Here is a 26541-nt window from a genome sequence, read left to right on the forward strand (position 1 = left end):
TCACGGCCTGAATCTGAGTCACAAAGGTTCTGGGCATCACTGCAGACCATTTCCTGTTCTGTACTCACTGTAGCTTGGGAGCAGACCTCTGATTCCCAGGCTATAGTGTGACTGAACAGCTCTGCAGACTCAGCCATCTCAGTTCCACCATACTGTGCAGGGCTGATGGAGACTTCAGAGCTGGGAGAAATCAAGTGTGATTGGGATGACAACTCAGAGGAATGGTGTTTTTTGGATGCGGTACTTGAAGTGGCTGAGAGGGCACTTGTTGGACCACTTGAGATCCATTCAAGCATTTTCCTTTTTTGCCCATCATCTACCTTTGTTCCTCTTGTTCGTGTCCGTAAAAAAGGGAGCACATCGGATTGTCCACAATAAGTAGTAGACATCTTACTTTTGCTAGTAGATGGTCTATCTTCAGCAGATGATAATGGAGCTTTGGCACCTTCCCCACTGACAAAACCTTTTTTGCCTTTTCCACCACGCCTCTTCCCCTTTCCACCAGCATCTGTCATTTTGCCACTCATGTTGATTGCGACAAGATTGTGGACTGAAAATGTGGTAGTAAAAATTGAGAGGTGGTGAAGATTGCAGTGGTGGTCTAGCTTTATTAACAGCAGAATAATAAAGAATAAATATCCCTGACAATGTAACTTAGTTATAATTCGTTGGAGTGTGCAACGCAGGCAGACGTGCTGCAAATGTCTTGGCACTAGTGGGACTATAGCAAAGTCCAATAGCCACGTATAGGATGCCACTAGGTACACTGAGTGTGTGCTAGTATAATGGCTTAGTTATAATTAGTTGGAGTGTGCAACGCAGGCAGATGCGCTCTGCAAATGTCTTGGCACTAGTAGGACTATAGCAAAGTCCAATAGCCACGTATAGGATGCCACTAGGTACACTGAGTGTGTGCTAGTATAATGGCTTAGTTATAATTAGTTGGAGTGTGCAACGCAGGCAGACGTGCTGCAAATGTCTTGGCACTAGTGGGACTATAGCAAAGTCCAATAGCCACGTATAGAATGCCACTAGGTACACTGAGTGTGTGCTAGTATAATGGCTTAGTTATAATTAGTTGGAGTGTGCAACGCAGGCAGACGTGCTGCAAATGTCTTGGCACTAGTGGGACTATAGCAAAGTCCAATAGCCACGTATAGGATGCCACTAGGTACACTGAGTGTGTGCTAGTATAATGGCTTAGTTATAATTAGTTGGAGTGTGCAACGCAGGCAGACGTGCTGCAAATGTCTTGGCACTAGTGGGACTATAGCAAAGTCCAATATCCACGTATAGGATGCCACTAGGTTCACTGAGTGTGTGCTAGTATAATGGCTTAGTTATAATTAGTTGGAGTGTGCAACGCAGGCAGATGCGCTCTGCAAATGTCTTGGCACTAGTAGGACTATAGCAAAGTCCAATAGCCACGTATAGGATGCCACTAGGTACACTGAGTGTGTGCTAGTATAATGGCTTAGTTATAATTAGTTGGAGTGTGCAACGCAGGCAGACGTGCTGCAAATGTCTTGGCACTAGTGGGACTATAGCAAAGTCCAATAGCCACGTATAGGATGCCACTAGGTACACTGAGTGTGTGCTAGTATAATGGCTTAGTTATAATTAGTTGGAGTGTGCAACGCAGGCAGACGTGCTGCAAATGTCTTGGCACTAGTGGGACTATAGCAAAGTCCAATAGCCACGTATAGGATGCCACTAGGTACACTGAGTGTGTGCTAGTATAATGGCTTAGTTATAATTAGTTGGAGTGTGCAACGCAGGCAGACGTGCTGCAAATGTCTTGGCACTAGTGGGACTATAGCAAAGTCCAATAGCCACGTATAGGATGCCACTAGGTACACTGAGTGTGTGCTAGTATAATGGCTTAGTTATAATTAGTTGGAGTGTGCAACGCAGGCAGACGTGCTGCAAATGTCTTGGCACTAGTGGGACTATAGCAAAGTCCAATAGCCACGTATAGGATGCCACTAGGTACACTGAGTGTGTGCTAGTATAATGGCTTAGTTATAATTAGTTGGATTGTGCAACGCAGGCAGACGTGCTGCAAATGTCTTGGCACTAGTGGGACTATAGCAAAGTCTAATAGCCACGTATAGGATGCCACTAGGTACACTGAGTGTGTGCTAGTATAATGGCTTAGTTATAATTAGTTGGAGTGTGCAACGCAGGCAGACGTGCTGCAAATGTCTTGGCACTAGTGGGACTATAGCAAAGTCTAATAGCCACGTATAGGATGCCACTAGGTACACTGAGTGTGTGCTAGTATAATGGCTTAGTTATAATTAGTTGGAGTGTGCAACGCAGGCAGACGTGCTGCAAATGTCTTGGCACTAGTGGGACTATAGCAAAGTCCAATAGCCACGTATAGGATGCCACTAGGTACACTGAGTGTGTGCTAGTATAATGGCTTAGTTATAATTAGTTTGAGTGTGCAACGCAGGCAGACGTGCTGCAAATGTCTTGGCACTAGTGGGACTATAGCAAAGTCCAATAGCCACGTATAGGATGCCACTAGGTTCACTGAGTGTGTGCTAGTATAATGGCTTAGTTATAATTAGTTGGAGTGTGCAACGCAGGCAGATGCGCTCTGCAAATGTCTTGGCACTAGTAGGACTATAGCAAAGTCCAATAGCCACGTATAGGATGCCACTAAAAAACACTTAGTGTGTGCAAGTATAATGGCTTAGTTATAATTAGTTGGAGTGTGCAACGCAGGCAGATGCGCTCTGCAAATGTCTTGGCACTAGTGGGACTATAGCAAAGTCCAATAGCCACGTATAGGATGCCACTAGGTACACTGAGTGTTTGCTAGTAAAATTGCTTAGTTTAAAAAAGTTGTAGTGTGCAATGCAGGCAGACGTGCTCTGCAAATGTCTTTGCACTAGTGGGACTATAGCAAAGTCCAATAGCCACGTATAGGATGCCACTAGGTACACTGAGTGTTTGCTAGTAAAATTGCTTAGTTTAAAAAACTTGGAGTGTGCAATGCAGGCAGATGTGCTCTGCTAATGTCTTTGCACTAGTGGGACTATAGCAAAGTCCAATAGCCACGTATAGGATGCCACTAGGTACACTGAGTGTGTGCTAGTATAATGGCTTAGTTATAATTCGTTGGAGTGTGCAACGCAGGCAGATGCGCTCTGCAAATGTCTTGGCACTAGTGGGACTATAGCAAAGTCCAATAGCCACGTATAGGATGCCACTAGGTACACTGAGTGTTTGCTAGTAAAATTGCTTAGTTTAAAAAAGTTGTAGTGTGCAATGCAGGCAGACGTGCTCTGCAAATGTCTTTGCACTAGTGGGACTATAGCAAAGTCCAATAGCCACGTATAGGATGCCACTAGGTACACTGAATGTTTGCTAGTATAATGGCTTACTTAGAATGAGTTGGAGTGTGCAGAGGACAAGAGGGTACAGTGGCAGGATTGTGGTGCTCTGGGTAGAGGAATGGAAGCCTGCCTTTCTATTCCCTCCTAATGGTGAAATGCAGGGAGGAAATCCCTGACCTGGGCTACACAGACGCTGTTGCTGTTTGCAGGACCTGTCACTTATGGCTCTCTGACCCTGCCGCTTTGAGCCCTTAAAAGGACTGCTAGAATGTGCTCTCCCTAAGCTGTCTAACGCTGTGTATGCAGCGCATACAGCTGTATCGGCTATAGGACTCAGGAGGACGGAGCTGCGACACTGATGTCTGACACCAAAGACGCAGAAGGCAGATAATGGCGTTCGTGAAGAAAATGTCCGGTTTTATAATGCAGGGACATGTGACATGCAGATCCTATCACACATGCCGTTGCTTCTCTGGCTCAAAGTCCACTTAGGTGTGTGTGTGTCTGTGATTGGCTGACATGCTGGCCCACCCCACAAGACACACGCGCTTAGGGAAGGAAGACAAGAAAAAAAAAAAAAAAATGGCGATCGCCATTATAGAAACAGCAGTGATCTGAAGGCGCTGTTCACGCACACTATACACTGAAATGTGATAATAGTTTGATTCACAGAGTGACTTACACTATTACAGCAGAAACCAAGCTAGGATTTAGCTGTTTTTTGGCTGCTAGAACCGTTCTCGAACGTTTCTAGAACTATCGAGCTTTTGCAAAAAGCTCGAGTTCTAGTTCGATCTAGAACATGCCCCAAAATCACTCGAGCTGCGAACTGGAGAACCACGAACCACGAACCGCGCTCAACTCTACTAGTAACCTGAATTCTGCACTATTCGCTACTCGCACGAATAGTATGGCATTCAGGTTACTCATTACTTTGCGAGTTTTTCCCCATTGACTTGTATTGCACACGCTATTCAGAATGAATATGCGAGTATTACACAGTAGGCGTTATGAGTATAGCAAGTACGAATAGTTAGGTACTCGCTCAACTCTAGCTAGCCTGTGAGAACAGAAATGCCCGGTCAGATAAGGGAAGCTTGATGTATATATATTGCACAAGGAGATGAAAAAAGTCACAACTGAGAAGGAAAGAAACTTTGAAATGGGCCTGGTCTGTAAATTACCAAACGTTATGCAGATAATGTGCTTTATGACTATAAATAGTGATGGGCGAGCGTGGTCACCACTGACTTCCACTAGGCTCAGTATTCAATTCATGCCTGAGAACCTTGATGCTCTATCAAGTAATGAGTAGTGGTGAGCACACTCGCTTATAATTAATTATAACCATTTCTTGCTATGTGCCCACAATGAGTTCTCAGTGAGATTTGATGTTGCAGAAAAGCACAGCATCTTCCAACCAAGGAGATGGGATTGATAGAAATCTCATGCCCACTGTACTTTTTTTTTTTAAGCCACCATAAATTGATCTGCGGTGCATGTTTCCAATCCAAAAAATGTCAATTTCTAATGGGGGTGCACAGTTATATATGCAAATTTTTCTCATAAACTGGCATAAGAAGCAGGAAATTTCCAGGTAAAAAAAGCAAAAATGCTTTGGTGTGTTTCCGTTGCAGAAATATATTAACGCATGAGTATATCAATGAAGTTTTGTCGAAACCAAATGACAGAAAGCATCAAAACCAATGCAGCTTTATTTGCATTATGACAGACTAATAAGACACAAAAAAAGCAGTCAAAAATGCGTTAAACATGGTAAAAGCATACTTAAAAATGTAAATAAAAAATGTGTGACTAAATTTACATATTAGGTGTAAAACTGCTGCCAATATACTGTGACATCAAGAGCTCACCAAAGGGTCATCATTGGATGTTGAAGAGTGATAACATCAGTAACAGTCGTCAGACTGTGCTGTGCATGACTCTAATGTGACTAATGTCACCGCTCTTCAGCGCTGGTAACTGCATGCCAAGTTTTGTAACAACGCTGTGCTGCCAGATCATTACTTCACAGCTGACCCGAAAACAGAATGGGCTCTATCACTATGCAGATTGTACACTACACAGAGCAGGGACACAGCAGGGCCAGAACAGTGCCTGAAATGAGCGTCACTGATGTGTCACGCAAAAGGCAGAAGTTGCTGCAACGGTCACAGCCCATGTTCCTTCCCTGAAATGAAACATCAGTGACGCTCATTTCAGGGGCTGCTGTGTCCCTTCTCCGTCATTCCCTGCACTGTGCAATGTGCAATCTGGAAAGTGACAGCACCCACTCTGTTGCAGGCTCAGATCCATAATAATCTACCAGCACCAGAACAATATCCATACTCAACATGCAGGAGACCAGTGAGGTCACTAGAAGGGATGACGTTAGTCTCATGCATGCCAGTTATTTACACTGCTCTGTTGCTGGCAGATTATTTATGATTTTGGCTGACAAAAGAGTAGGCACTGTGACTGTGCAGACCGTACATTGCACGATTAAAGTAAGGACCAAATAGGGACGAGCACAGCTCCTGAAACGAGCATCACTGATGATGTTTCCCTTCAGGGAGGGGTCAGAGGCTGCAATTACAGACTCCGCCCCCTGGTGACACTTAATTTGAGTATCCCAGCATGCTCTGTATTCTCAAAGGAATCATGATCAGACAGGAAATAGAAAAAAAATAGAATAGCAGTTAGATAATGTAGTTAGGGAACACTAGGGAATTGTTAATGCAAGAATATTAGAAAATAGCTTAGACTTTGGTATCAAATAAATAGGGATTTAGAATAAAATTGTCTTTCACTTTCTGACCCCCGCTTTAAGGCTACATTCCCATGGTGAGCTTTTTGTGAGTTTTTGATGCTACACTTAGAGAACACTAGGGAATATTTCACCATTTCACAATTGATGATGTATATTTGTTGAGTGCTGAGCCAGCATCTTTCCCTCCACTTGATGGCTGATGATATGTTCAGCCATCAAGGTCCTCTAAAAGCCGCAGGTGGCTTTCCGACCCACCCGCAGTTGTTAACCAGTTAAATACGACTGTCAATCTCTGACAGCGGCATTTAACATAAGCTGACAGGAAGCACATCACTCATCCCACCCATTAGTGCCCACATCATGTGATTGCCGGGTGCCAATGGGTTCTCATAACAGCAGGGGTCAGCTGATGACCCCCATGCATGTCATCACCATCCTCCTATGAACACTAGGCCAGGCCACCACTCATAGGAGATCATGATTTCGTCTGTACAGAACAGTACTGATGCCCTGCTCATTATAACATAGGTGACTGCAGCTTTAAGTCTTCTAAGGAAACTATCAAATCCACCCCCCTTTTTGCACCATAAAAAATAAAACAATAAAAAATACACATATATAGTATTGCCACATTCAGAAATACTCAATCTATCAATATATAAAAAAATTAATTAGTTCTATAAACAGGTCAACGAGAAAAAGAACCAAAACACCAGAATTATGTTTTTTGGCAGCTGCAACATTGAAATAAATTGCAAAAACTAGCGATCGGACCATGTATCTAGCCCAAAATGGTATCAGTAAAAAAGTCAGCACAGGGTGCAAAAAACAAGTCAACACAAAGACTCAGATCCTGAGAAATGAAAAACGTATGGGTCTCATAAAGTGGCAACAAAGGGGAGATTTTGCTTTTCAAATATCTGACATTTTTTTCACCACTTAAATAATAACAAAAAATCTATACATGTTTGGTATCCACATACTCATACTGACCTGAGTAATCATAATGCCAGGTCATTTTTATCAAATATTAAATATGGTAAAAAATAAAAAAAAACATATTGTGAAATTGCAATTGTTTTGCCAATTAACTGTACTTCAAAAAAAATGTATTTATATGGCTATATTGTCAGAATAATAAAAAAAAATATGGCTCTTGGAATAAGGGGAAGAAAAAAATAAAACAAAAAATTATAAATTGCCTGGGGGTGAAGGCATTAATGCAAGTATATAAGAAAATGACATCAAATAGGGATTTAGAATTAAATTTACCTTCTTCTTTAGGCGAACCATTTATTGTTATTTTGCTTTCTTGTAGTACTATACCTGTGCTGCTCCTTTGTACACATGCAGAGTGCTACTTTTTAAGAAGGAAAAGTAAATCTTTTTTGCTTAGTAAATAATAATTCCTACATGGGGAGTATTGTCACAATTTGTCATTTATTTCCACAGCACTAATTACAGCATACAACTAACTAAACAGGCAAACTACTTTTATTTAATAAGGGTATAAAGGCATAATCCTGTAATTATTGTCTGCAAAATGTTTATAAGAATTTACAAATGTTAATTACAAAAATATGTAGCAGAAAGTATTCTAATATTTACTAGTATACATACACTGAATAGCCTCTTGTTACCTGCCGTTTCATGTTTGTTGTTTCCCTGCATAAAAGTTATACTGTTATGTGTAAGACAAAAAGTGAACGTCTTTTCTGTTACTCCATTTCTCTATGTATCCACATTAGGCCCCCTTAACACGTCCATGTCTCCGGTACGTGATTGGTCCGTTTCCTCATGTGCCGGAGACATGGTCACACGTAAACCCATTAAAATCAATGGGTCTGCGCTTACGTCCATGTTTTCCCATGGACTGTGTGTCTGTTTGGAGCATACATGTGCCTGTGTGCTCCACACGTAGACATGTCCATTTTTCTCCGGCATCATGGGTGTCAAATGGACCGCACAGATGTGATCCGTGTGGTCCCACCAGAGAAAACACACGTGCCTGTGAAATCAAATGAATTTCTATACTCACCTTCTCCAGCGCGGCTGTCTTTGCCGCTGCTGTCACTTGCTTCTGACCCTCGCTCATTATGCTCATGAATATTCACTGCACTGCGGGCTGGAAGCAGCAGCAGCGGGGAGTCGGCAGGGTGGGAGACCGCAGATCAGCACCATGGACAGAAACGCCAGGGACAGGTAAGCAGAAAGTTCACGTTCTCTGTGTGTTATCACGGATATCACACGGAGAACACAAGTGTGCCATAAACACGGCACACGGAGGGCAATACGCACCTTTGACATGTGCATGAAAAACGTACGTGATTTTCACGGACGTGTGAAGGAGGCCTTAGAATGGATTGAGTTTTATGTGTACCATTGAATGGGGATGGGTTCATCTATGCTCAACCTGCTAGGACAAGTAATTCAATAATTGCTATTTTTTTGTGCAAGAGTTTTGAGAATACAGAAAAAACTGAATTATTGAGGAAAATCATTTAGTTAAAGGTGTGATCCACAACTAAATTTTATTTTAATAGTAAAACTCTATTTAGTGTAATAATGTTATTATGGTTTTGCTAATATACTTCAAAATAAAAATACTTTAAAAATACCCTATCCTTCCCTCACTATATTAACAGTTTTTTTCACTACTACTTCCATTGTACTCACGTTTCTCTTTAAAACGCCAGTACATGTTGGGATACTTAAATGAGTAGAATAAGGTTTATGGCACACTTGGAATTATTGGTGCTCAAGAGTTCAAACCCGTCATTAGATACCGAAAAAACTTGGCATATCAAAATGAATATAAGGACTTTATTATACAGGCTTTCCAAAAAATCCAAAAATGTCAGGTTTCAACCCCTATAATTTGGGTCTTCATCAGACACAGGTTGCTGTTCTGTATATAGTAGATATAACGGCATAGTGTAGCATAGCATCTAACATGCAGGGTGGAGAGCACATGCTTTCTGTTTCAGAAGCTTGATATATATTACCATCTTTTCAGTTATCCATTAAAAGGTATCAACCACTGAGGACTCTCAGTTCTGTTAAACAATTTTTTTGTACCCACATATGCAGAGGTGTTGTGCTGTTTCTATTTGTCTTAGTTAAAACTGTTATTTAATGTTTTTCATGCCTGTCTCTGCTGCCATCTACTGGTCAGACTTTTCGGCTCCTCTGTTTCTTTTGCCCAGCCCATGGGAGTGTCTGATGACCCTCTTGCATCACTTCCTGTGATTTTCATTCCAGCCAGAGCTTTTGTGAGAGCAAGATCCCTTATAGGAGCTACTAGAAGCAAAGTCTTCTGACCACGTAGTAGCTACAGAGGCAAGCATCACTGGAAGATTTCAATGCCAGGTTCTTGGATTACTGCACTCTGCATGTCCTAACCTTTGGAGAAAATAAACCACCATTGTTTCATCTCAGCTTGTGCATGTTTTCACTCTGGAGTGCTCAAGGTCCTGTCTGCCCCACCTATAGGAAAAACGAAGGTAAGACTCTCACAACCTCTCACAACTACGCACCTTCCATCGCCTTTAAGTGGGGACAGAACAGTCAGAAGACTGCTTAAGAGCTCAATACCCCGGCTACAGATCCCTAAGAACCCTGTAACTTCCCCTGTAATCTGCCTAGCAACAAGCCTTGTGCACTAGTCTGCCTGCACAGTGCATGCCTGGACAAGCCTAAGGGGAAGCTCTCCCATCTGCCACGTCCTGTGTCACCTCTGCTTGCATTGTAAAGGGACAGTTTATGCACCTGCTGTTTCTCTCTTGCTATACGCCTTCTATAGACTTGCAGTACATTATACCCCATTACTGCACATCGCTGCACTGCGAACCCCAAGTTTTGCTAAAGACACCTTGGGAATCTCATCAGGGAGTCCTTGCAGAGCTGCACAACGATTTTTGGACCCCTATTCAAAAGTCAAGTTTCTTAAAGAGACAGTACACCTCAAATCAAAATGGCTGAAAAAGACCTTGGACAGTTCCCCACTGCTGAAACAGAGCAAATACAATCTGATACTGTCCATTATGAAGCCCAGGAGGCAGAGCCCACGCTTTCAGCAGACCAAGTTGTCCGACCGAAGCGCTCTTCCAAACCCACGATAAAGGCCGCTGAAAACTATCACACTATGAAAGATGAGCTATGTGAACACCTGGAAGAACAGTGGGAACGAGTCACCTATTACATGCCAAGACTTGAATCCTCATCAGGTGATGCCACATGCTTACAAGCCGCTCTGGAACGGCTGAACACAGCTCATGAAAGATACAAGAGACTGTCAACAAGGTACATTACCTTTCTAAAAGACTCTAAAATTGATGAAGCTCTTTCAGACCTGAGCAAGGCAGAAGAGGTAGACAAGGAAAGAGATGCCAAGGTGCAAGATGCCATAGACAAGGCCGAACACCGTATCTCTCACCAGCAAGAAACCAGATCACACCGATCAACTTCATCTAGACGTTCCTCTCGGTCATCCGGGTCATCATCCTCAAGAAGCTCAGCCCTGAGCGACAGGATACTAGAGGCCCGCATAAGAGCAGAGGAATCCAAGGTGAGACGTTCCTTCACAGAAAGAGAAGTAGAGGAAGAAGCCAAAAGGACAGAAGCAGAATCCCTTGCAAAAGCAGAAGCTGCTAAAGCAGAAGCCCTTGCAAAAGCAGAAGCTGCTAAAGCAGAAGCCCTTGCAAAAGCAGAAGCCGCTAAAGCAGAAGCCCATGCAAAAGCAGAAGCCGCTAAAGCGGAAGCCAAAAGTGCAGAAGCGGAGGCTCGGATAAAGATTCTTCGGTCACAGATGGAAGAGGAAGTTGCGCTAGCTAAAGTGAGACTACTTGAGCAAGCATTGATCCAAGGTCCTGATCCAGCTGACTCGCCACCACTGGAAGCAGACAATCCAGTTGATCGCACAAGAGACTATGTACTGAATCAGTTACCTGTAGCAACCCCGGTTTTCAGTACCGTCCAAGCCGACAACACCGAAACCTCCAACTTACCTCTACCAGTGCCAGTACCACCTAAAGCACCCGAGCAAATTAATAACAGTCACCAAGAGGTGCCCTCTCAAACACAGCCACCACAGCAAGATGGCAACCAAGTGTTTCCTGACCCACTTCCACAGCTCAAGCAGCGGTCATCAGAATCTACAGAGGCTAAACCACAGCTCAACCCTGCAGCAACGTCATTTTACCCGGGAACATCTCATCCATTCATGCCAGGCAGCCCATACGCCCCAGGGGCATCACGAGTCGTCGTGGCAACAAGTGGTGAGAAATCAGATATGTCTGAGTTTGCCAGGTTCATGGTGAGCAGAGAGCTAATCAACACTAGTCTCACGAAATTCGATGATCGTGCAGAGAGCTACAGGGCCTTGAAAGCAACTTTCAAGGCAGCCATCGCCAATCTCAACTTCACTGCGGAACAGGAGCTCGACCTCCTGATCAAGTGGTTGGGCCCAGGCTCTACAAACCGTATCAAGAGCCTCAGAACCGTCTATGTGGGACAAGCAGAAGCAGGTCTCGCTGCTGCATGGCAGAGACTGGAACGCACCTTTGGCAGCGCAGAAGCAATAGAGAAAGCCCTATTCAGGAGACTGCAGGACATCCCAAAGATAAACCTTAAAGAAGTCCACAAGCTTCAAGACCTAAGTGATCTGCTCATGGAGCTGGATCTCGCCAAAAGAGACCCTCGTCTGTCTGGGCTGTGCTACCTGGATACAGCCCATGGAGTGAACCCAATCGTGGTGAAGCTGCCATACAGTCTGCAGGAGAAATGGGCAACGTCAGTCTCAAGGTACAAAAGAATGAATGACGTCACCTTTCCCCCATTTATTCAGTTCTGCAAGTTCATTGACGAGCAGGCCCAGATGAGGAACGACCCCAGCCTCGACTTCCTAGAGTTCACCACTTCGGCAGCTGCAACATCATCATCATCAAGGTATGAAGGTGCCATACACAAACGCAGAGACATTAAGAACACTGTGAGTGTCAGGAAGACTGAGCTACCATCACCTGCAGCACGCACAGATAAACAGAACACCATCTCATCACGAGATAAGTCTTTCAATCAAGAATGTCCCATCCATAAAAAACCGCATTCACTGAACAAGTGCAGAGGGTTTAGATCTAAAACCCTACAGGAGCGCAAGAAAGTCCTCACAGAGCTTGGGATCTGTTTCAAATGCTGCGCATCACTTGAGCACATGGCCAAGGACTGTAAATCCATTGTCAAGTGTGAGGAGTGTCATAGTGAAAAACACGTTTCAGCCATGCACCCAACCCAGCTAGCTAGAGACACACCGGCTGCAGTCACCACCACTCCCACTCCAAGTCATGGCGGGGAGCCCAAGAATCAGACTGACACCACCACAGCCGTCTCCTGCTCATGCTCAGAGGTATGTGGAGAGGGCCAAACACAGAAATGTTGTGCCCGAATATGCCTCATCAAGGTTTATCCCGAGGGACATCCAGAAAAGGCAATGAAGGTGTATGCCATCATAGACGACCAAAGCAACCGGTCCCTAGCAGGAACCAAATTCTTTGAAGCCTTCGGAATTAATGGACCATCAGAACCCTACACCTTGAACACCTGCTCAGGTCGCATTGAGACTAGCGGCAGAAGAGCCCAGGGATTCATTGCTTCGCCTATCAATGGGAAGACTGAAATACCTCTACCAACGCTCGTTGAATGTGACCAAATACCCAGCCACAGGAATGAAATTCCTACCCCAGAAGCTGCATTTCATCAACCACACCTAAGACACCTCGCTAGTGTTATCCCACCTCTGGACAATAACGCAGAGATTCTACTCCTGCTCGGCAGAGACAATCTAAGGGTACACAAGGTGCGACAACAGTGTAATGGGCCTGACTATGCACCATACGCCCAGAGACTGGACTTGGGATGGGTAGTCATAGGAAATGTGTGCGTTGATCGATCAGAAATTGATTCCTTCAAGACTTATGTGCATGGAGATGGGCGCACAACCTGCTTAAAGCCATGTCCTCATCACTATGAAGTGAAAGAGAAGTCTCCAGACACAATACAGCTACCTGACATCGCTTCTTCTCTGCATATCGACAACTTGGGAAGATCAGTCTTTCTCACAACCAAGGACGACGATAAAGTAGCCTTGTCAGTAGAGGACAGAGAATTCATCGGTATAATAGACTGTGAGTTTTCTAAAGACAAAACCAACCATTGGGTCTCTCCATTACCCTTCTGATCTACCAGGGTAAGACTCCCAAACAACCGAGCTCAAGCTCAGACCAGATTTAACTCTCTTCAGCGTTCTATGAGCAGCAAACCTGAAATGAGAGAACATATTGTTGCCTTTATGGACAAAATATTCCGCAACAACCACACAGAACCTGCTCCATTCTTGAAGAAGAACGAAGAGTGTTGGTATCTGCCTTCATTCGGTGTATACCACCCACGAAAACCGAATAAAATCAGGGTTGTCTTCGACTCCAGCGCCAAACATGAAGGCGTATCCCTTAACGATGTTCTCCTCACAGGTCCTAACCTAACAAACAACTTGGTAGGAGTATTGCTGAGGTTCAGAAAAGAGCTTGTCGCCATCACTGCCGATATTGAACAGATGTTCCACTGTTTCCTAGTCAGAGAGGACCACCGGAACTTCCTCAGATTTCTGTGGTACAAGGATAATGACACCAATAAAGAGATGGTGGAATATCGTATGAGGGTCCACGTGTTTGGAAACAGCCCTTCACCCGCAGTTGCAACCTATGGTCTCCGGAGAACCGCATTAGAGGGAGAGTCCGAGTATGGAACAGATGCCAGAGGCTTTGTTGAGAAAGACTTTTATGTAGACGATGGGCTCAAATCACTACCCACCGAGGAAGAAGCCATTGATTTGCTCAAAAGGACTCAAGGCATGCTGTCCCAAGCAAAACTCAGGTTACACAAAATTGCTTCCAATAGCCTGACCGTAATGAGAGCCTTTGAGTCGGGTGATCACGCCCCTGGATTCAAGGACATTGACTTGGGGCTAGACAGTCCACCCGTGCAGAGGAGCCTGGGCATCAGATGGGATCTTGCAGCCGACTCCTTCGGATTTCAAGTAAGTTGCTCAGACAAGCCATTCACAAAACGTGGTGTCCTCTCTATAGTGAACAGCTTGTTCGACCCACTGGGATTTGTGGCGCCTATCACTATACAAGGCAAATCCTTGCTGAGACAATTCTCTGAAACCGTCAAGGACTGGGATACCCCACTCCCTTCTGACAAACAGCAAAAATGGGAAGCTTGGAAACAGTCGTTGTGTGGGTTGAACAACATCCACATCCCAAGATGTTATCTCAAAATCTCCCTCACCTCTAGCATAAAGAAGGAACTGCACATCTTCTCAGACGCCTCCACAGAAGCTATAGCAGCAGTTGCATACCTGAAAGTGACAGACCCCAACGGACAAAACTACGTTGGATTTGTATTTGGCAAGGCGAAGCTGGCCCCGAAGCCCGACCATACCATTCCCAGACTGGAACTCTGTGGCACCGTTTTGGCAGTGGAAATTGCCGACTTCATACGACAAGAACTGTGTGTCGAAATAGATGAGGTCCAATACTACACTGACAGTAAGGTCGTTTTAGGTTACATCTACAATCAATCAAGACGATTTTATGTGTACGTCAGTAACCGCATTGAAAGGATCAGGAGATCCTCCAAACCAGAACAATGGCGTTATGTACCATCTGAACTGAATCCAGCAGATCACGCAACTAGACCTATGTCTATAAGTTCTTTTGCTAACTCTTCTTGGCTTACAGGTCCAGAGTTCCTGCTGAGACAGTCAGAAGAAGGTGTCCAGGAAGCCTTCAGCATCCTAGATCCAGACAACGATCCAGATGTCCGAGCTGAAGTCAATACCCTGGCCACCAGTGCAGAAAAAACTTCCAACCTCGGTTGCCAACGTTTTGAACGTTTCTCCAGCTGGATGAGGCTCGTCAGGACTGTCGCTAGGTTAGTGCATATCGCCAGATGCTGTCGTACTGACCTTAAAACCAAAGACTGTCATCGCTGGCATGTCTGCCACAAAGCCCTTTCTGCTGAGGACATCTCCCATAGCGAGTCCCTCATAATACGCCACCTCCAACAGAGTGAATTCGCCATAGAATGGAAGTGTTTATACAACAAACAGCAGATTCCATTAAGAAGTCCTCTCACCAATTTAAACCCAGTCATCGACAGTTTCGGCTTACTGAGAGTTGGTGGTCGTTTAAATCAGGCTCATCTTGGAGTTGCAGAACAAAATCCTCTCATCATTCCCAACAAACACCATGTTACAGTCTTGCTGATCCGACACCACCATGAAAAGACTGAACACCAAGGCAGGCAAATTACAGAAGGTGCTTTACGGTCTGCAGGCCTCTGGATTATTGGGATGAAGAGACGTGTAGCACAAATACTACACGATTGTGTGCACTGTCGTAAAGCGAGAGGAAAACAACTGTACCAGCAAATGGCTGACTTGCCTACAGACAGACTTTCCACAGAGCCACCTTTCACCTACGTGGGCCTAGACGTTTTCGGACCATGGATGGTGTCCACACGCAGAACTCGCGGAGGCCAAGCAAACAGCAAGCGGTGGGCTGTGTTATTCACCTGCATGAGTGTTCGAGCCGTTCACATTGAGGTGTTAGAGTCCATGGATACCTCCAGCCTAATCAACGCCTTGAGAAGGTTCCTTGCCATCAGAGGACCAGTGAAACAGCTGAGGTCTGACCGTGGAAGCAACTTCGTCGGTGCATGTAGAGAACTGAACATCGACACCAAACCTATCCAAGATCAGCTGGCAGAGAAAGGTTGCACCTGGATCTTCAATCCCCCTCACAGTTCTCACATGGGAGGCTCCTGGGAGAGGATGATCGGGATTTCACGCAACATCTTGAACTCCATGCTAATGGACGTCAATTCCTCAAGACTCACACATGAGACTCTAGTCACTCTTTTAGCTGAAGTCTCAGCCATTATCAATTCAAGACCCCTTGTGCCGGTGACCATGGATCCAGAAATACCAACCATATTAACTCCTACTATTCTCATTACCCAAAAAACTGACAACGCGGTAATGCCCAGCGGAGAGTTCACCCACGCGAACACTTATCAAAAACACTGGAAACGGGTTCAATACTTGGTTGACTACTTCTGGAACCGATGGAGGAAGGAATACCTCACCATTCTTCAAGGAAGAAAGAAGTGGCGACATCCCAAGCCGAACCTCAAGGAAGGAGACCTAGTCCTCATGAAAGATCAGACCACAGAAAGGACTGACTGGCCTATGGGACTAATTACTAGGATACTGCCTAGTCAGGACGGCAATGTTCGGAAGATGGAGCTAAAGGTCATCAGGAAAGGTGAGACGAAGACCTTTGCAAGGCCAATCCACGAACTTGTTCTGCTTTTGCCCATAGAGAGCGTCCCTACAGGATGAACGCTACCGGACCTGAACTTTGAGCCATCCTTCTTGTTTTGGACTCAATTGAGCTTGTTTTTGCATTTAACATGCCTTTCCTTTCAGGTTGTATTATGGACTCAATAGTGAAATCCCCAAAGTGAATTTCAGACGGGGAGTGTGCTGTTTCTATTTGTCTTAGTTAAAACTGTTATTTAATATTTTTCATGCCTGTCTCTGCTGCCATCTACTGGTCAGACTTTTCAGCTCCTCTGTTTCTTTTGCCCAGCCCATGGGAGTGTCTGATGACCCTCTTGCATCACTTCCTGGGATTTTCATTCCAGCCAGAGCTTTTGTGAGAGCAAGATCCCTTATAGGAGCTACTAGAAGCAAAGTCTTCTGACCACGTAGTAGCTACAGAGGCAAGCATCACTGGAAGATTTCAATGCCAGGTTCTTGGATTACTGCACTCTGCATGTCCTAACCTTTGGAGAAAATAAACCACCATTGTTTCATCTCAGCTTGTGCATGTTTTCACTCTGGAGTGCTCAAGGTCCTGTCTGCCCCACCTATAGGAAAAACGAAGGTAAGACTCTCACAACCTCTCACAACTACGCACCTTCCATCGCCTTTAAGTGGGGACAGAACAGGTGTAACTAAAACCAGATGGACCCTGATGCAAAATTTAGACCTTGGCCCCCCATCTGCATGTTGGTCAGATGTATCTGCCCTTGTAGCATTCTAAATAGTATAGAGACATATGTGTTCCCCCATAATATAATAATGCCCCCATCCTCGTACCCTTCCAGTAATAGTGTCCTTAATCTGGGGTAATGTTTCTATCCATGCCCTCTCCAGTTTACATCACTCACTTTGGAATAATATCCACTATCCTGACTCTTTTCCAATAATAAATGTCCCACTTCCTGGTTTAATTTCCTTCATCCTGGGCCTTTCTTCTATCCTGATATATAAATTCTTATATAATAGTCTTATTCATTCTACTTCCAGTAATAATGTCCCCCATCCTGAGTCTGTTCCTTATGTAATGTCCCCCTCCTAGTCACATCCTGTAAAAATGTTCCTTTTCTTCTGCTCTTCTCAGACACATTTAAAAAAGACCCACTCTTCTCACCCCACTCTCATGATGCACGGCATCCTCTTCTATAGTTAGCTCAGAGGCCTGCAGCTGATGTCTTTAGCGTTACTACTATGAGTTATACATTATGTCACTGTCATGCGCCACCTGTAACTGGCACATGAACATCATCTTCCAGCATTTTATTGGCAGGCAGCATGTATTGTAGTGCAGGGACACTGAAGATCTTTGTGGCACAATAGTTTAAGCTGATGAGCCATGCATTGGTCCGATCTTGGTCAAACCCTCTGTGACCTTGATTGTTACACCCTTGATCATGTGAGTGGGCTACAATAGATAATCATTTCAAGTCCAATTGTTATCCAAGAGAAACAGAAAAGCAAAACTCCAGTGGTCAAAAGTGCACAAGTGGAACACTGAATAGTGGAAACATAATCTAATCCATGTTTCTTCAAATCCCAAAGCAATGCTTTATCTAAATTGAGGCAACTGTGATCAGCTATAACTCTGAGGAATTATTTCTGCAGACAATGTTAAATCTCTTCTAATCAGTGTTTATTCACCCAAAGTGATGTTTAGAAAATTGTACAAAATAAATGACAAAATTACAGAGCAAACCATATAATTGATTATGATTATGGACAATTACATTTTATCAATTCTTTGTCTTATAAAATTCTGATTGAATGTAGTTTGATCATTTGGACCTCTAGTGACTGATAGAACAAGGATTCATTGGACTCAATAAATGGAGAACAGTCGGAAAAACTATAAATTTAGTAGTATGAATGGGAAAGAGTTACAGAAACATACAACTAACAGTGTTTTTCCTTATTAACTACATTTAGGAAAACATGACCAAGGTTACTGGGTTTTCTGCCCTTTCTTTGCTGGGTTTGGATTGGTGATAAGATTCAAGGAAACCTCTTGTGATAATTAGTGAATAGCATCAATTGAGATTTTACCAGTAACACAGTTATTGCATACACCATAAAATAACTGTACTTTTGCTGTATTGTGGATGATAGTACTGACACGTCCACCAGGGCCGTGGAGGCACTCGGAACTGGGCTGGTTCTGTTGGGGAGGTCATGGCGGCAGAGCCCGCCTCCTTCACCCTGGTGGTGTCATTTAAATGGGGGATATTTACAGGGGATAAGTCATGACGCGATCTGTGGTATTCTGCAACGTATAGCCAACACTGCTAGATGGGACCGCTGGGGCAGATGGTGATGCAGCAATGACGGTACAGCTCCCCACAGGTGGAGCTGAGTCCCAAGGCTGCTGTATGTGGTCTTTAGTAGATGAATTGTTTTGGATAGCATGGGATGGCGGCACAGACAATGAATCCAAGACACAGCAGGATGCAGTCATTAGCTGTTTTACTGACAGTTGGCAGTTCCAGATTATCATGGCTGGCCGGTCAAATACTGCGCTCGAAGTGCTGAGTCCTGAAGTAACGGGATCAAAGCCAATCTCCAGGTAATTCGGAGGCACAGAAAAAGTGTCCCTTTCTGTATCCCTTTCCTGGTCGTCTTCCTGTGCTGGTTTCGCCCACCTGCCCTTCGTCTCACACACAGTGCTGTGAGCCGGTGTCCACGGGTCTTGTCTGGCAGGTTCCTTTGCCCTATACCCTAGCCCTATGTGGTCACCTTTTTAGCGGATTCGTGTGTGGCTGCGGCTTTGGCACATGAAGATACCTCAGCCTCCAGTTTGCTAGCTGAGCCTGGTCGTTCTCCACTAGTCTGGGGCCAATTACCCCTTGCGGCCTAGTCCCTGCACACCAGTGCATCGGATGTGGATGCAAGCCCCACAGGTGGATCTTTCACTGCCCATGTGTGGCAGCCTGCAGTTATGTAGCCACAGTAATATCGGGTTGGTGCTGTAAGGGATTTTAACATTGGAAGTACTCACATACAACACTTTCCACTCCAGGCCTGAAGGAGAGCTCTACTTAACTGACGTAAGTCGTACTGGCTGATGTCAGTTAAAGTCTGCTAGAAGTTCAAATATTGAGGGCTGAGAGAGGCAGTTGAAACTGGTCGGGTCCAGTGCAGGACTGACCGAGGAAGCAACCTGAACACGGTGCTGTGTTGGGCCAGTACAAGGGGAAAACGCCTAGCAGTGTGAGGGATCCTGAGTGAGGGTCGGAGGCGAGGCGAGACAGAGAAGGGGTGAAGGGACCAGTTCGGTACATCCCAGAAAAAGCAACCCAGACACCGGAGTCCGAGTCTGCATGGGTTCAGTCAGGCCCAGCAGAAAAGTCCGGAAGTCGAGGGGGACTTCAGTCTCCCAGCACAGAAGCACCTGTAGCACAGCCATAAACAGATCCAGGGACCGCAGCAGAGTTAGTGGTGCCAAGCAGAACGGTTCATTACATCTGCTATACAAGTGAGAGACACAGGAGAGTTCACGGCCAGGTTTGAAACAGCCCAGGACTTAAACAGACACACAGCAATAAGGAGGCCTCACTTACAGATGTGGAAATCCCAACTGCCACCTGACCACACGGACTGTACTCTGGATATAACCCTGCTAACATCAGTAAAGTTAAAGAAAGAAAGACCCAGTGTTTGTGTGACAGTTATTGCTATCCAAGGTCCTGCTCTCACTACAGACTATGTTTGCCTGAACATGGGTAGCCGCATCTCAGTGGCCTTGAAGAGACCGATATCAAGACTTGTGTGGTTAGCTGTCTCCCTGTCTGTGAAATCTCAATCCTTTTCCAAAGGTCTCAGGGTCCCGCTCAACCTGTGGGGAGCAATAATATCTCCGCTGCGCCATCACCACCTGCCCTGGGAAACACGCAGCGCAGTGGCGGCCACATAGCCACAAAACCACAGGTGGCGTCACGAACTTTATTCCACTGTAAATATAATCATCATCCCCTTTATTTAAAGACACGCCAGGGTCACGGAGTTAGGCCCCGCCACCGCTGACATCCCTGGACTAGTCTGGCCCAGTTCCGAGTATAGCCTAAGGCCCAGGGGCATGACTTGACTTTAGGACCTCTTCTTCTTCTCTTTCTGATCTCCCTTTCTGTCTCGGAATTAGCTCCACTGTCTCCAGTCCTCAGGACCTCTCTCGTCCGTCTCCTACTTTGTTTTACTTTCTTTCGCCCACTACATACGCTCCACCCTCAGACAGGCTGAGGGGTTGTGCTCTCCCTTAGGAGAAATCTTGCCTTAACACTGACCCGAAGTGGTGTGTGGACAATGGCCTGTGCCCCTCCTTACCAAGGAATGGGTTACCACACCTCTGGCTGAGGTGCAGTACTTCTGTGATGACTGGACCCTCAAGAGCACCACAGTCGCACTAACTACACTGCAGTGGGAGAACTTTTTATTGGATTTTTACATAGTTTACAAGATCACAATATAAAGTAGCTTTCAGGGTGTCTGATTTTTTTTCCTTAATTATTTCGAAATATTTAATATTTTGGGGGAAAATCTTCTAGTGGAAAGACAAGTCAATGCTTGTTACAACCATAAGTCATCAGCTAAATGAAAAGAGATGTCTTCTGGGTACTTTAGTATAATCACATACTAAAATAAATCTGCTGCTGATAGAAAATTTAGAATCTGAAGCCTACTGGTGACTTTGTATGATAAAAATTATTTAAACTACCACAGCACATGTTGGTTTAATGTAAGCAAGAATTTTAAAGGGAACCTGTCACCATATGTGATGACTATTAAGTTGCGGCAACTACCATTGGGCTCTTATTTACAGCATTCTAACATGCTGTATACAAGAGCCCAGGCCACTATGTAGAGTGTAACAATGACTTCATAATACATACCTAAACAGTTGGTATGGTGCAGATGGGTCAGATGGGTGTCTCCGTTCTCCGGGTGTGTTGCCTTCTCTTTTGGCCATCTTTGTCCTCCTTCTTCTGAAGCCTGGGTGCATGACGCATCCTACGTTATGCACACAGGTGGGCATTGAGGTCCCGCTCATGCGCAGTACAATAATTTGATCTGCCCTGCTCATGGAACATCAAAGTGCGCCTGTGCAGGACCTCAATGCTCGCCTGTGTGCATGACATAGGACGCATCATGCACCCAGGCTTCAGAAGAAGGAGGACAAAGATGACCCATCTGCACCGCACTGGCAATTCAGGTAAGTATTATAAAGTCATTTTTACGTTCTACACAGCGGCCTGTACTCTTATATACAGCATGTTAGAATGCTGTATATAAGAGCCCAGTGGTCGTGTCCCCAGCTTATAGTCACCAATTCTGGTGACAGGTTCCATTTAATATTTCAACATGAGAATGCTCCAGAAAGAGCCAGATTTTTTTCCTGAAGTATATTTTTCAGCATTTTTTCCCTAAGCTTTTTTTCCATGTTTTTGAAAGCTAGCATTTTTAAGCACTTTTTAAATGGAATGTTGACATCTATTATACAGCCATGTTAAGAATCTTAAAGGTAAGTACGTGTGACAGCGGTTTCACGACTTTGTGCGACACGGGCAGCGATTTGCCATTGACACACAAACGACGGGGGCGCTTACGATCGATTGTGAAATCGCACAATCGGTCATCCCGTGTAAAGCAGGCTTAAGTCAGAATAAACATATAATCGGCTAAGGTCTGGAGTAAACAGCTGTCTAATATCCTCTCTACTGTCCCAGGAGACAGCTCATTAAACTTCTGCAGAGTCTGACCACACCTTACTAAAGGTGAGTATTGACCCTCCAGTCAGAGGAGGGTGTATCAGAGCTTAATGCATTGCAAAGAGCAGCTCACGAGACGATGAGGGGGAGAGTGGTGTAGACAATGCTAACGAGGTGCACAAGTTACAGATGTGACAAAGCTGACTTAAATTTGGAGGTATAGACCATATTGAGAGTGGAAGATGCCTAAAAAATGGTAGTTAAATGTCGCTTAATAGAATGGACATGTGAGCCGCAAGCCGATATTACATAAGATTTCATATGCTTATTTTAGTTTGTATTCTTGTATTGTATTCTCTGGGTTCTTTTTCAAGTGGATTTCAAAATGGTAAACAACAGCCAATTTAACAACATGCTGCAATATTAGATAATTAAGTTACATAAATTGTCACAATGATCCAAAATGTACCCTTTTTTTGGTGCACATGGCTGCTTTGCTGGTGCAAATGGAAAAAGCTGTGGCTTTCACACATAGCAGGGTGAAAAATTTTCTCAGATTCAGGAGTTTACAATACTTTTTTCTTTACTAAATAAAGAAGCAAAATAATTTTTAAATGGCATCTAAAATTTTCTATCTGTGTAAAGAGAAAATAGAGGTGTGTTCAACAACACTTTTAATTCCTTCACGACTTTGACGTAAGTTTACATCATGGTAGAGAATTGGTTCCTGCAAAATGATGTAAGCTTAAATCACTGCAATGATGCAGGCAGAGGAATTGTGAATATGTGATAGCCAAGCTCCGCCTACCGCTTACTAACAGCTGGTGCCCACACCGCCCTTGGCTGCTTAACTCCCTACATGATGTTATCAATAGCGATTACAGCATTTAGGAGGCTAGGCGAGGGGAAGTACTCTTCCTCTCCAACCCCATCAGTATACGGTATAATGATGAGGGTCTGAACTTATATGGTCTGCAACAGAGGGCACCACTAACATAGCATGGAGATAAACCCAGTGCATGCATAAATAGCATGAAGAAAGTAAGTGCCAAGGGCTAAATTGTTGCCATGGCAACTTCAGGTCAATGACATCCTCTGGGTTTCTCACCTGTTAGGGCCTTTTGTCACCTGAATAAAGCTTGTTTAAAGGTTGCAAAGCAGCGAGTATTGGCATGGATGTGGTTGTCTGCCACACCCTGTGACTTGGCTTGTATAAAAGCCGGATCACGGGCTGTAATGCCATTTTGCCTTCACTAAAATTTGGAGAGTATGCTGTTGGAGTGAGGAACAGTGGAAGGGGCAGCTAGGAAGAAAACAAATACATTCTAGGGATAGGATGCTGTATTAGTGAAGGACAGTGATAGGTGCATGTAATTCTAAATCAAATACAGCGCTGCATGATGCCAAGATGGATTTGGATGAAGTCCAAAACAGCAGCATATAGGCAGTCTAATCTTTAAGCTCAATCCACCAAAACAGTTTTTTCCAGCATGCCTTGCTGTGTGAATATCTCTGAAATCTTATACTGCATTACATCATGAAGCTTTGTATAGAGGCCTAACACAGCAGCACAAAGACAGTATAATCTATTGGATCAACCTACCAAAAACCAGAGTTTTTTTCATCATCAGAGTTTTTTTCATCATTTCATCTGTGTGAATACTGTATCTTGCAAACCTTATACTGCATTGCATCCCACAGCATTGTGTAGTGGTCAAAAACAGCTGCATACAGACTTTTTATAATTGTTTTCTGTATATAGGCCATCTACTAATCTGAACTTGTTTGTGTGCCAGAAAATGAGAACGTCTAATAGGGGATGTGACCATGGTAGTGCTGCTGGTGGTGAAGCTGCTTCAGTCGAATGACATAGTAGATCTATGCTTGCTAAGATCCAAACTAAAACACCATCCTCTGGTGCAGGCAGGCCACAGGCTGGTCTTTGTTATTTATTAGACCATAGTACCACTGCACAAATGGTGAAGCCAAAACATGTTGAGGTGGTTTTAGATTATATAGCTATTAGTGCCTTCAGTTTCTTTTCATTGTCTTGCACCCAGTCCACACTTGAAAATTCAAAGTAGTCTCCTAGGTTCTATGGTTATCTTCCCTCTACCTCAACCCATTCAAACTCAGCCAAGCAGTGTGAGCCACAAATCATGAAGCAGTCACTTATGATTTTTGATGACTCTGCTGGCTGGGGTCCGTGGTCTATCTACCTGGCCCTACCCAGGAGGTGGAAGAGGCTGAGTACACTGACATCCAACCATATGCGCTGAAGAATGAGTTAGTGAGAGAGATGGTGAACACGGTCTGTGAATCACTGCACCACAGCTCAGAGGATGATGAAACATAGGTGCCAACTGTTGAAGATTTTGTTAGTTTGCAGACTGGGAAGGAGGGCAGGGCTGAGGAGAGGGTGGAAGATGATGTGAGAGATGATAACAAAGTGCTTTACCCCCCCTTGAACGAAGGGTTTGATAGTGACGTGCACAGTTCTGATGAAGAAGAGGTGTTCAGGCAGATAAACTAGCAGCACAGTTAAAGGGGGAGCATGGGGTAAATGCCCTCTGGTCCTTAGGCAGTAAATTGGCTGCTACCTCCTGTTGCGCCTGTGAAAAACTTCCAGCAAAGCCAGAATAAAATAGCTCCTTGGCATGTAATTTCTTTGGTGATGCCCAAAGAGTGGTTGTTTGCCTGATGTGACATCAAAGCCTGAAACAGGGGAAAAATCTTCTCAATGAGGGACAAATCCTCTCAAACTGACCACCACCTATGTGATGCGTCATTCTTTAAAAAAAATGAATTGCTTGAGTGGACCACTCTCTTTGTCAGGTACAATAAAAACATACATGCATGTGTCTTCTTATTCTACTTGACGAAGAGAATGGACCGATCCAGAAACAAAATGTTTTAAATAAAAAATACCAATCATATTCAAGTGGAGAGACAGCACCTCCATAGCATCGGTTTTCATTCACATCTGAATTCCTATCCCTTTCTGAGGAGCAACGATGAGTGCAGCAGTCTACCCTTACAAGAGAGGTGTCTGGAATTGCGCAACTTTCTCAGGTGAGCCTGGCAATTATTTGGCTTCATTATTACTCCTCCTCATCAGGTCAGCATAACACCTGCATGACCAATCTTAGCTCATCACAGCCAGGGGGAAACAACAGAATTCTGTTCTGAGACTGTGCTGTTTGGGGTTGAAATTACCCACTGAGCTGGAGCTGTGGATGGAACTTCGTATGGACCTTTTTAAAATTGCTGCTCTGTGGGGCAGAGGCCTGTCTTGACTGTGTGGCTGATCCATTAATTCATACTACATAGGGGAAATCTGTTAACGATGTTGGTCTGTGGGGGAAGTCTGGCAATCTTAACTGTGTCGGTGAATTGAGAAAACAAGCTCTGTAAGGGCTCTTTTTTAAATTGTGGGTCTATGGAGAATCTTTGAAATCTATCTCTGTGAGGTCAATGTTAAAATATTTAGTTTCTTCATTTACTTGCTGTGTAACCATAATTTCTATGTTGATGGAAGCCGTTTAAGTCATTTACCTATCCACATTTGTTTGCAGGGCAATTGGCATGCTTTTACCCCCATGTAGGCTCCTTTTGCAGCCCCCCTCAATTCTCTGACCTACATATTTTGTTGTTTTTTTCTGCCACTAATCAAGCAGATATTGCCTATCAATCCCGCTGTCATCATGTTAGTTACTGGCATTAATGTGATTGGCTGGACGCATTGCATCATCGGGTCTACCGTATTTTTCGGACTATAAGACGCACCGGACTATAACACGCACCCTGGTTTTAGAGGAGGAAAATAGGTAAATAAAATTTTAAGCAAAAAATGTGGTCATGACACACTGTTATGGGGCGAGGATCTGCTGCTGACACTGTTATGGGGGTAATGTCCCCAAATTCTCTACTAAGGTGCCGCATCCTGATAATGATCCTACTGCCTTGTATATACAGTATTTGTCCCTCATCCTGCTATATACCGTCATCCTGCCATATGGCCGCATCCTGCTATATACTGGCATATGGCCGCATCCAGCTATATAACCCATCATGGCATATGGCCCCATCCTGCTATATACCCCCATCCTGCTCATATACCACCATCCTGCTCATAATATACCCCCATCCTGCTCATAATATACCCCCATTCTGCTCATATACTCCCATCCTGCTCATATGCCCCCATCCTGCTTATATGCCCCCATCCTGCTGATATGCCCCCATCCTGCTCATATGACCCCATCCTGCTGATATGACCCCATC

Source organism: Anomaloglossus baeobatrachus, chromosome 6 (assembly GCF_048569485.1).
Source record: "Anomaloglossus baeobatrachus isolate aAnoBae1 chromosome 6, aAnoBae1.hap1, whole genome shotgun sequence".
NCBI classification, from domain to species: Eukaryota; Metazoa; Chordata; class Amphibia; order Anura; family Aromobatidae; genus Anomaloglossus; species Anomaloglossus baeobatrachus.